Here is a 12,796-nt window from a genome sequence, read left to right on the forward strand (position 1 = left end):
TTTCTCCAGTTCTGATCATTTTTTAGGTTGTTGGTAGCTTGGTCCAATGTCAAAACACAGTGAAATCTTTTTATGGCTTTAAACGCGTTTTCTCCTCGAGAGAAACATGATTTCACTAAAAACGTTATAGTTTAAACATGCCTGTTGTACATGTGCGCAAACACACAGAGCCTTAAGATTGGGGTTTCACCCATGGGTTTTTTGGTGAGAAACCTTCTATTTCAAGGTTCTGTGCGTTTTCAGACAAGTACAATATGTATTTATCGTGTTTCTGATGAAATCCCTCCTTTTAATGCATTTTCTCACAGAAAACGAGTCTCTCGCCATGGGAACATGGCTTTTTTGAAAAAGCATATTCTCGTCGAGAAATCGTGTTTTAAGCAACAAAAACGACTCCCGGCCTTATTTAGTTCACATTTGTACTTTTGGTAAGCTAGCCCGTATTCATAACGCACTAAACCTTTTTATCGCGTTAAACGCCTTTTCTCGACGACAAAAGCACAATTTCATCAAAAACGAACAAAACAAGAAAAATGAATCTATTCAACAAGTCTACAACACGTCCTTAAGAGTTACACGATTTCACCCAATGTCAATGTGTAATTTCTCCAGTTCTGATCATTTTTTAGGTTGTTGGTAGCTTGGTCCAATGTCAAAACACAGTGAAATCTTTTTATGGCTTTAAACGCGTTTTCTCCTCGAGAGAAACATGATTTCACTAAAAACGTTATAGTTTAAACATGCCTGTTGTACATGTGTGCAAACACTCAGAGCCTTAAGATAGGGGTTTCACCAATGTGTTTTTTGGTTAGAAACCTTCTATTTCAAGGTTCTGTGCGTTTTCAGACAAGTACAATATGTATTTATAGTGTTTCTGATGAAATCCCTCCTTTTAATGCATTTTCTCACAGAAAACGAGTCTCTCGCCATGGGAACATGGCTTTTTTGAAAAAGCATATTCTCGTCGAGAAATCGTGTTTTAAGCAACAAAAACGACTCCCGGCCTTATTTAGTTCACATTTGTACCTTTGGTAAGCTAGCCCGTATTCATAACGCACTAAACCTTTTTGTCGCGTTAAACGCCTTTTCTCGACGACAAAAGCACAATTTCATCAAAAACGAACAAAACAAGAAAAATGAATCTATTCAACAAGTCTACAACACGTCCTTAAGAGTTACACGATTTCACCCAATGTCCATGTGTAATTTCTCCAGTTCTGATCATTTTTTAGGTTGTTGGTAGCTTGGTCCAATGTCAAAACACAGTGAAATCTTTTTATGGCTTTAAACGCGTTTTCTCCTCGAGAGAAACATGATTTGACTAAAAACGTTATAGTTTAAACCTGCCTGTTGTACATGTGCGCAAACACACAGAGCCTTAAGATTGGGGTTTCACCCATGGGTTTTTTGGTGAGAAACCTTCTATTTCAAAGTTATGTGCGTTGTCAGACAAGTACAATATGTATTTATAGTGTTTCTGATGAAATCCCTCCTTTTAATGCATTTTCTCACAGAAAACGAGTCTCTCCCCATGGGAAAATGGCTTTTTTGAAAAAGCATATTCTCGTCGAGAAATCGTGTTTTAAGCAACAAAAACGACTCCCGGCCTTATTTAGTTCACATTTGTACTTTTGGTAAGCTAGCCCGTATTCATAACGCACTAAACCTTTTTATCGCGTTAAACGCCTTTTCTCGACGACAAAAGCACAATTTCATCAAAAACGAACAAAACAAGAAAAATGAATCTATTCAACAAGTCTACAACACGTCCTTAAGAGTTACACGATTTCACCCAATGTCAATGTGTAATTTCTCCAGTTCTGATCATTTTTTAGGTTGTTGGTAGCTTGGTCCAATGTCAAAACACAGTGAAATCTTTTTATGGCTTTAAACGCGTTTTCTCCTCGAGAGAAACATGATTTCACTAAAAACGTTATAGTTTAAACATGCCTGTTGTACATGTGTGCAAACACTCAGAGCCTTAAGATAGGGGTTTCACCAATGTGTTTTTTGGTTAGAAACCTTCTATTTCAAGGTTCTGTGCGTTTTCAGACAAGTACAATATGTATTTATAGTGTTTCTGATGAAATCCCTCCTTTTAATGCATTTTCTCACAGAAAACGAGTCTCTCGCCATGGGAACATGGCTTTTTTGAAAAAGCATATTCTGGTCGAGAAATCGTGTTTTAAGCAACAAAAACGACTCCCGGCCTTATTTAGTTCACATTTGTACTTTTGGTAAGCTAGCCCGTATTCATAACGCACTAAACCTTTTTATCGCGTTAAACGCCTTTTCTCGACGACAAAAGCACAATTTCATCAAAAACGAACAAAACAAGAAAAATGAATCTATTCAACAAGTCTACAACACGTCCTTAAGAGTTACACGATTTCACCCAATGTCAATGTGTAATTTCTCCAGTTCTGATCATTTTTTAGGTTGTTGGTAGCTTGGTCCAATGTCAAAACACAGTGAAATCTTTTTATGGCTTTAAACGCGTTTTCTCCTCGAGAGAAACATGATTTCACTAAAAACGTTATAGTTTAAACATGCCTGTTGTACATGTGCGCAAACACACAGAGCCTTAAGATTGGGGTTTCACCCATGGGTTTTTTGGTGAGAAACCTTCTATTTCAAGGTTCTGTGCGTTTTCAGACAAGTACAATATGTATTTATCGTGTTTCTGATGAAATCCCTCCTTTTAATGCATTTTCTCACAGAAAACGAGTCTCTCGCCATGGGAACATGGCTTTTTTGAAAAAGCATATTCTCGTCGAGAAATCGTGTTTTAAGCAACAAAAACGACTCCCGGCCTTATTTAGTTCACATTTTTGCTTTTGGTAAGCTAGCCCGTATTCATAACGCACTAAACCTTTTTATCGCGTTAAACGCCTTTTCTCGACGACAAAAGCACAATTTCATCAAAAACGAACAAAACAAGAAAAAGGAATCTATTCAACAAGTCTACAACACGTCCTTAAGAGTTACACGATTTCACCCAATGTCAATGTGTAATTTCTCCAGTTCTGATCATTTTTTAGGTTGTTGGCAGCTTGGTCCAATGTCAAAACACAGTGAAATCTTTTTATGGCTTTAAACGCGTTTTCTCCTCGAGAGAAACATGATTTCACTAAAAACGTTATAGTTTAAACGTGCCTGTTGTACATGTGTGCAAACACTCAGAGCCTTAAGATAGGGGTTTCACCAATGTGTTTTTTGGTGAGAAACCTTCTATTTCAAGGTTCTGTGCGTTTTCAGACAAGTACAATATGTATTTATAGTGTTTCTGATGAAATCCCTCCTTTTAATGCATTTTCTCACAGAAAACGAGTCTCTCCCCATGGGAACATGGCTTTTTTGAAAAAGCATATTCTCGTCGAGAAATCGTGTTTTAAGCAACAAAAACGACTCCCGGCCTTATTTAGTTCACATTTGTACTTTTGGTAAGCTAGCCCGTATTCATAACGCACTAAACCTTTTTATCGCGTTAAACGCCTTTTCTCGACGACAAAAGCACAATTTCATCAAAAACGAACAAAACAAGAAAAATGAATCTATTCAACAAGTCTACAACACGTCCTTAAGAGTTACACGATTTCACCCAATGTCAATGTGTAATTTCTCCAGTTCTGATCATTTTTTAGGTTGTTGGTAGCTTGGTCCAATGTCAAAACACAGTGAAATCTTTTTATGGCTTTAAACGCGTTTTCTCCTCGAGAGAAACATGATTTCACTAAAAACGTTATAGTTTAAACATGCCTGTTGTACATGTGCGCAAACACACAGAGCCTTAAGATTGGGGTTTCACCCATGGGTTTTTTGGTGAGAAACCTTCTATTTCAAAGTTCTGTGCGTTTTCAGACAAGTACAATATGTATTTATAGTGTTTCTGATGAAATCCCTCCTTTTAATGCATTTTCTCACAGAAAACGAGTCTCTCCCCATGGGAACATGGCTTTTTTGAAAAAGCATATTCTCGTCGAGAAATCGTGTTTTAAGCAACAAAAACGACTCCCGGCCTTATTTAGTTCACATTTGTACTTTTGGTAAGCTAGCCCGTATTCATAACGCACTAAACCTTTTTATCGCGTTAAACGCCTTTTCTCGACGAGAAAAGCACAATTTCATCAAAAACGAACAAAACAAGAAAAATGAATCTATTCAACAAGTCTACAACACGTCCTTAAGAGTTACACGATTTCACCCAATGTCAATGTGTAATTTCTCCACTTCTGATCATTTTTTAGGTTGTTGGTAGCTTGGTCCAATGTCAAAACACAGTGAAATCTTTTTATGGCTTTAAACGCGTTTTCTCCTCGAGAGAAACATGATTTCACTAAAAACGTTATAGTTTAAACATGCCTGTTGTACATGTGTGCAAACACTCAGAGCCTTAAGATAGGGGTTTCACCAATGTGTTTTTTGGTGAGAAACCTTCTATTTCAAGGTTCTGTGCGTTTTCAGACAAGTACAATATGTATTTATAGTGTTTCTGATGAAATCCCTCCTTTTAATGCATTTTCTCACAGAAAACGAGTCTCTCGCCATGGGAACATGGCTTTTTTGAAAAAGCATATTCTGGTCGAGAAATCGTGTTTTAAGCAACAAAAACGACTCCCGGCCTTATTTAGTTCACATTTGTACTTTTGGTAAGCTAGCCCGTATTCATAACGCACTAAACCTTTTTATCGCGTTAAACGCCTTTTCTCGACGACAAAAGCACAATTTCATCAAAAACGAACAAAACAAGAAAAATGAATCTATTCAACAAGTCTACACGTCCTTAAGAGTTACACGATTTCACCCAATGTCAATGTGTAAGTTCTCCAGTTCTGATCATTTTTTAGGTTGTTGGTAGCTTGGTCCAATGTCAAAACACAGTGAAATCTTTTTATGGCTTTAAACGCGTTTTCTCCTCGAGAGAAACATGATTTCACTAAAAACGTTATAGTTTAAACATGCCTGTTGTACATGTGCGCAAACACACAGAGCCTTAAGATTGGGGTTTCACCCATGGGTTTTTTGGTGAGAAACCTTCTATTTCAAAGTTCTGTGCGTTTTCAGACAAGTACAATATGTATTTATAGTGTTTCTGATGAAATCCCTCCTTTTAATGCATTTTCTCACAGAAAACGAGTCTCTCCCCATGGGAACATGGCTTTTTTGAAAAAGCATATTCTCGTCGAGAAATCGTGTTTTAAGCAACAAAAACGACTCCCGGCCTTATTTAGTTCACATTTGTACTTTTGGTAAGCTAGCCCGTATTCATAACGCACTAAACCTTTTTATCGCGTTAAACGCCTTTTCTCGACGACAAAAGCACAATTTCATCAAAAACGAACAAAACAAGAAAAATGAATCTATTCAACAAGTCTACAACACGTCCTTAAGAGTTACACGATTTCACCCAATGTCAATGTGTAATTTCTCCAGTTCTGATCATTTTTTAGGTTGTTGGTAGCTTGGTCCAATGTCAAAACACAGTGAAATCTTTTTATGGCTTTAAACGCGTTTTCTCCTCGAGAGAAACATGATTTCACTAAAAACGTTATAGTTTAAACATGCCTGTTGTACATGTGCGCAAACACACAGAGCCTTAAGATTGGGGTTTCACCCATGGGTTTTTTGGTGAGAAACCTTCTATTTCAAAGTTCTGTGCGTTTTCAGACAAGTACAATATGTATTTATAGTGTTTCTGATGAAATCCCTCCTTTTAATGCATTTTCTCACAGAAAACGAGTCTCTCCCCATGGGAACATGGCTTTTTTGAAAAAGCATATTCTCGTCGAGAAATCGTGTTTTAAGCAACAAAAACGACTCCCGGCCTTATTTAGTTCACATTTGTACTTTTGGTAAGCTAGCCCGTATTCATAACGCACTAAACCTTTTTATCGCGTTAAACGCCTTTTCTCGACGACAAAAGCACAATTTCATCAAAAACGAACAAAACAAGAAAAATGAATCTATTCAACAAGTCTACAACACGTCCTTAAGAGTTACACGATTTCACCCAATGTCAATGTGTAATTTCTCCAGTTCTGATCATTTTTTAGGTTGTTGGTAGCTTGGTCCAATGTCAAAACACAGTGAAATCTTTTTATGGCTTTAAACGCGTTTTCTCCTCGAGAGAAACATGATTTCACTAAAAACGTTATAGTTTAAACATGCCTGTTGTACATGTGCGCAAACACACAGAGCCTTAAGATTGGGGTTTCACCCATGGGTTTTTTGGTGAGAAACCTTCTATTTCAAGGTTCTGTGCGTTTTCAGACAAGTACAATATGTATTTATAGTGCTTCTGATGAAATCCCTCCTTTTAATGCATTTTCTCACAGAAAACGAGTCTCTCGCCATGGGAACATGGCTTTTTTGAAAAAGCATATTCTCGTCGAGAAATCGTGTTTTAAGCAACAAAAACGACTCCCGGCCTTATTTAGTTCACATTTTTGCTTTTGGTAAGCTAGCCCGTATTCATAACGCACTAAACCTTTCTATCGCGTTAAACGCCTTTTCTCGACGACAAAAGCACAATTTCATCAAAAACGAACAAAACAAGAAAAATGAATCTATTCAACAAGTCTACAACACGTCCTTAAGAGTTACACGATTTCACCCAATGTCAATGTGTAATTTCTCCAGTTCTGATCATTTTTTAGGTTGTTGGTAGCTTGGTCCAATGTCAAAACACAGTGAAATCTTTTTATGGCTTTAAACGCGTTTTCTCCTCGAGAGAAACATGATTTCACTAAAAACGTTATAGTTTAAACATGCCTGTTGTACATGTGCGCAAACACACAGAGCCTTAAGATTGGGGTTTCACCCATGGGTTTTTTGGTGAGAAACCTTCTATTTCAAGGTTCTGTGCGTTTTCAGACAAGTACAATATGTATTTATCGTGTTTCTGATGAAATCCCTCCTTTTAATGCATTTTCTCACAGAAAACGAGTCTCTCGCCATGGGAACATGGCTTTTTTGAAAAAGCATATTCTCGTCGAGAAATCGTGTTTTAAGCAACAAAAACGACTCCCGGCCTTATTTAGTTCACATTTTTGCTTTTGGTAAGCTAGCCCGTATTCATAACGCACTAAACCTTTTTATCGCGTTAAACGCCTTTTCTCGACGACAAAAGCACAATTTCATCAAAAACGAACAAAACAAGAAAAATGAATCTATTCAACAAGTCTACACGTCCTTAAGAGTTACACGATTTCACCCAATGTCAATGTGTAATTTCTCCAGTTCTGATCATTTTTTAGGTTGTTGGCAGCTTGGTCCAATGTCAAAACACAGTGAAATCTTTTTATGGCTTTAAACGCGTTTTCTCCTCGAGAGAAACATGATTTCACTAAAAACGTTATAGTTTAAACGTGCCTGTTGTACATGTGTGCAAACACTCAGAGCCTTAAGATAGGGGTTTCACCAATGTGTTTTTTGGTGAGAAACCTTCTATTTCAAGGTTCTGTGCATTGTCAGACAAGTACAATATGTATTTATCGTGTTTCTGATGAAATCCCTCCTTTTAATGCATTTTCTCACAGAAAACGAGTCTCTCGCCATGGGAACATGGCTTTTTTGAAAAAGCATATTCTCGTCGAGAAATCGTGTTTTAAGCAACAAAAACGACTCCCGGCCTTATTTAGTTCACATTTTTGCTTTTGGTAAGCTAGCCCATATTCATAACGCACTAAACCTTTTTATCGCGTTAAACGCCTTTTCTCGACGACAAAAGCACAATTTCATCAAAAACGAACAAAACAAGAAAAATGAATCTATTCAACAAGTCTACAACACGTCCTTAAGAGTTACACGATTTCACCCAATGTCAATGTGTAAGTTCTCCAGTTCTGATCATTTTTTAGGTTGTTGGTAGCTTGGTCCAATGTCAAAACACAGTGAAATCTTTTTATGGCTTTAAACGCGTTTTCTCCTCGAGAGAAACATGATTTCACTAAGAACGTTATAGTTTAAACATGCCTGTTGTACATGTGCGCAAACACACAGAGCCTTAAGATTGGGGTTTCACCCATGGGTTTTTTGGTGAGAAACCTTCTATTTCAAAGTTATGTGCGTTGTCAGACAAGTACAATATGTATTTATAGTGTTTCTGATGAAATCCCTCCTTTTAATGCATTTTCTCACAGAAAACGAGTCTCTCCCCATGGGAAAATGGCTTTTTTGAAAAAGCATATTCTCGTCGAGAAATCGTGTTTTAAGCAACAAAAACGACTCCCGGCCTTATTTAGTTCACATTTGTACTTTTGGTAAGCTAGCCCGTATTCATAACGCACTAAACCTTTTTATCGCGTTAAACGCCTTTTCTCGACGACAAAAGCACAATTTCATCAAAAACGAACAAAACAAGAAAAATGAATCTATTCAACAAGTCTACAACACGTCCTTAAGAGTTACACGATTTCACCCAATGTCAATGTGTAATTTCTCCAGTTCTGATCATTTTTTAGGTTGTTGGTAGCTTGGTCCAATGTCAAAACACAGTGAAATCTTTTTATGGCTTTAAACGCGTTTTCTCCTCGAGAGAAACATGATTTCACTAAAAACGTTATAGTTTAAACATGCCTGTTGTACATGTGTGCAAACACTCAGAGCCTTAAGATAGGGGTTTCACCAATGTGTTTTTTGGTTAGAAACCTTCTATTTCAAGGTTCTGTGCGTTTTCAGACAAGTACAATATGTATTTATAGTGTTTCTGATGAAATCCCTCCTTTTAATGCATTTTCTCACAGAAAACGAGTCTCTCCCCATGGGAACATGGCTTTTTTGAAAAAGCATATTCTCGTCGAGAAATCGTGTTTTAAGCAACAAAAACGACTCCCGGCCTTATTTAGTTCACATTTGTACTTTTGGTAAGCTAGCCCGTATTCATAACGCACTAAACCTTTTTATCGCGTTTAACGCCTTTTCTCGACGACAAAAGCACAATTTCATCAAAAACGAACAAAACAAGAAAAATGAATCTATTCAACAAGTCTACAACACGTCCTTAAGAGTTACACGATTTCACCCAATGTCAATGTGTAATTTCTCCAGTTCTGATCATTTTTTAGGTTGTTGGTAGCTTGGTCCAATGTCAAAACACAGTGAAATCTTTTTATGGCTTTAAACGCGTTTTCTCCTCGAGAGAAACATGATTTCACTAAAAACGTTATAGTTTAAACATGCCTGTTGTACATGTGTGCAAACACTCAGAGCCTTAAGATAGGGGTTTCACCAATGTGTTTTTTGGTGAGAAACCTTCTATTTCAAGGTTCTGTGCGTTTTCAGACAAGTACAATATGTATTTATAGTGTTTCTGATGAAATCCCTCCTTTTAATGCATTTTCTCACAGAAAACGAGTCTCTCGCCATGGGAACATGGCTTTTTTGAAAAAGCATATTCTGGTCGAGAAATCGTGTTTTAAGCAACAAAAACGACTCCCGGCCTTATTTAGTTCACATTTGTACTTTTGGTAAGCTAGCCCGTATTCATAACGCACTAAACCTTTTTATCGCGTTAAACGCCTTTTCTCGACGACAAAAGCACAATTTCATCAAAAACGAACAAAACAAGAAAAATGAATCTATTCAACAAGTCTACACGTCCTTAAGAGTTACACGATTTCACCCAATGTCAATGTGTAATTTCTCCAGTTCTGATCATTTTTTAGGTTGTTGGTAGCTTGGTCCAATGTCAAAACACAGTGAAATCTTTTTATGGCTTTAAACGCGTTTTCTCCTCGAGAGAAACATGATTTCACTAAAAACGTTATAGTTTAAACATGCCTGTTGTACATGTGCGCAAACACACAGAGCCTTAAGATTGGGGTTTCACCCATGGGTTTTTTGGTGAGAAACCTTCTATTTCAAGGTTCTGTGCGTTTTCAGACAAGTACAATATGTATTTATCGTGTTTCTGATGAAATCCCTCCTTTTAATGCATTTTCTCACAGAAAACGAGTCTCTCGCCATGGGAACATGGCTTTTTTGAAAAAGCATATTCTCGTCGAGAAATCGTGTTTTAAGCAACAAAAACGACTCCCGGCCTTATTTAGTTCACATTTGTACTTTTGGTAAGCTAGCCCGTATTCATAACGCACTAAACCTTTTTATCGCGTTAAACGCCTTTTCTCGACGACAAAAGCACAATTTCATCAAAAACGAACAAAACAAGAAAAATGAATCTATTCAACAAGTCTACAACACGTCCTTAAGAGTTACACGATTTCACCCAATGTCAATGTGTAATTTCTCCAGTTCTGATCATTTTTTAGGTTGTTGGTAGCTTGGTCCAATGTCAAAACACAGTGAAATCTTTTTATGGCTTTAAACGCGTTTTCTCCTCGAGAGAAACATGATTTCACTAAAAACGTTATAGTTTAAACATGCCTGTTGTACATGTGTGCAAACACTCAGAGCCTTAAGATAGGGGTTTCACCAATGTGTTTTTTGGTTAGAAACCTTCTATTTCAAGGTTCTGTGCGTTTTCAGACAAGTACAATATGTATTTATAGTGTTTCTGATGAAATCCCTCCTTTTAATGCATTTTCTCACAGAAAACGAGTCTCTCCCCATGGGAACATGGCTTTTTTGAAAAAGCATATTCTCGTCGAGAAATCGTGTTTTAAGCAACAAAAACGACTCCCGGCCTTATTTAGTTCACATTTGTACTTTTGGTAAGCTAGCCCGTATTCATAACGCACTAAACCTTTTTATCGCGTTAAACGCCTTTTCTCGACGACAAAAGCACAATTTCATCAAAAACGAACAAAACAAGAAAAATGAATCTATTCAACAAGTCTACACGTCCTTAAGAGTTACACGATTTCACCCAATGTCAATGTGTAATTTCTCCAGTTCTGATCATTTTTTAGGTTGTTGGTAGCTTGGTCCAATGTCAAAACACAGTGAAATCTTTTTATGGCTTTAAACGCGTTTTCTCCTCGAGAGAAACATGATTTCACTAAAAACGTTATAGTTTAAACATGCCTGTTGTACATGTGCGCAAACACACAGAGCCTTAAGATTGGGGTTTCACCCATGGGTTTTTTGGTGAGAAACCTTCTATTTCAAGGTTCTGTGCGTTTTCAGACAAGTACAATATGTATTTATCGTGTTTCTGATGAAATCCCTCCTTTTAATGCATTTTCTCACAGAAAACGAGTCTCTCGCCATGGGAACATGGCTTTTTTGAAAAAGCATATTCTCGTCGAGAAATCGTGTTTTAAGCAACAAAAACGACTCCCGGCCTTATTTAGTTCACATTTGTACTTTTGGTAAGCTAGCCCGTATTCATAACGCACTAAACCTTTTTATCGCGTTAAACGCCTTTTCTCGACGACAAAAGCACAATTTCATCAAAAACGAACAAAACAAGAAAAATGAATCTATTCAACAAGTCTACAACACGTCCTTAAGAGTTACACGATTTCACCCAATGTCAATGTGTAATTTCTCCAGTTCTGATCATTTTTTAGGTTGTTGGTAGCTTGGTCCAATGTCAAAACACAGTGAAATCTTTTTATGGCTTTAAACGCGTTTTCTCCTCGAGAGAAACATGATTTCACTAAAAACGTTATAGTTTAAACATGCCTGTTGTACATGTGTGCAAACACTCAGAGCCTTAAGATAGGGGTTTCACCAATGTGTTTTTTGGTTAGAAACCTTCTATTTCAAGGTTCTGTGCGTTTTCAGACAAGTACAATATGTATTTATAGTGTTTCTGATGAAATCCCTCCTTTTAATGCATTTTCTCACAGAAAACGAGTCTCTCGCCATGGGAACATGGCTTTTTTGAAAAAGCATATTCTCGTCGAGAAATCGTGTTTTAAGCAACAAAAACGACTCCCGGCCTTATTTAGTTCACATTTGTACCTTTGGTAAGCTAGCCCGTATTCATAACGCACTAAACCTTTTTGTCGCGTTAAACGCCTTTTCTCGACGACAAAAGCACAATTTCATCAAAAACGAACAAAACAAGAAAAATGAATCTATTCAACAAGTCTACAACACGTCCTTAAGAGTTACACGATTTCACCCAATGTCCATGTGTAATTTCTCCAGTTCTGATCATTTTTTAGGTTGTTGGTAGCTTGGTCCAATGTCAAAACACAGTGAAATCTTTTTATGGCTTTAAACGCGTTTTCTCCTCGAGAGAAACATGATTTGACTAAAAACGTTATAGTTTAAACCTGCCTGTTGTACATGTGCGCAAACACACAGAGCCTTAAGATTGGGGTTTCACCCATGGGTTTTTTGGTGAGAAACCTTCTATTTCAAAGTTATGTGCGTTGTCAGACAAGTACAATATGTATTTATAGTGTTTCTGATGAAATCCCTCCTTTTAATGCATTTTCTCACAGAAAACGAGTCTCTCCCCATGGGAACATGGCTTTTTTGAAAAAGCATATTCTCGTCGAGAAATCGTGTTTTAAGCAACAAAAACGACTCCCGGCCTTATTTAGTTCACATTTGTACTTTTGGTAAGCTAGCCCGTATTCATAACGCACTAAACCTTTTTATCGCGTTAAACGCCTTTTCTCGACGACAAAAGCACAATTTCATCAAAAACGAACAAAACAAGAAAAATGAATCTATTCAACAAGTCTACACGTCCTTAAGAGTTACACGATTTCACCCAATGTCAATGTGTAATTTCTCCAGTTCTGATCATTTTTTAGGTTGTTGGCAGCTTGGTCCAATGTCAAAACACAGTGAAATCTTTTTATGGCTTTAAACGCGTTTTCTCCTCGAGAGAAACATGATTTCACTAAAAACGTTATAGTTTAAACGTGCCTGTTGT

The sequence above is a fragment of the Lampris incognitus genome, chromosome 20, assembly GCF_029633865.1.
Source record: "Lampris incognitus isolate fLamInc1 chromosome 20, fLamInc1.hap2, whole genome shotgun sequence".
In the NCBI taxonomy this organism is placed as follows: Eukaryota; Metazoa; Chordata; class Actinopteri; order Lampriformes; family Lampridae; genus Lampris; species Lampris incognitus.